Here is a 544-nt window from a genome sequence, read left to right on the forward strand (position 1 = left end):
GATTGATTGTGTGAAAGGCAAAACTCAAATGGGCTGTGCACATTTAAACCTCCTTCCTGGCTTTGCTTATGCATATAGAACATTCCCTGGGAAGATATTGTGGGGAAGAGGAAAGCAGCACGGAACATGGGAGAAGAGCAAAAATGACTATTGAAGATCCTCAAAAACCCTAAATCCCCCCAAAACTTCACCAAGGTAAACCAAACCTCAGCCCCACACCATGCCCAGCCCAGGCTGATGGAAAGAGGGATAGGATGGGAAGTGCCACTCTTCCCATACACCTCCATGAGTCCCTGGGACCCTCAAGGTTGACCCTGAAGCTCAGTGGATGCATTGGTGTCACAGCTGCCCCAACACAACATCACCTCATGGGACCTCCCAGGGGACAGAGCTCAGTGACTTGCACTTTTCCTCCTTAGGGTTTCCTAGTATGTTAAGGGATTGGAATGGAGCTTAGAGAACATCCAGTGCCAACCCTCTGCCCTGGGCAGGGACACCTCCCACCAGAACAGGTTGCTTAAGGCTTTATCCAGACTGGAATAAA

Source organism: Acanthisitta chloris, unplaced genomic scaffold (genome assembly GCF_000695815.1).
Source record: "Acanthisitta chloris isolate BGI_N310 unplaced genomic scaffold, ASM69581v1 scaffold3152, whole genome shotgun sequence".
NCBI lineage: Eukaryota > Metazoa > Chordata > Aves > Passeriformes > Acanthisittidae > Acanthisitta > Acanthisitta chloris.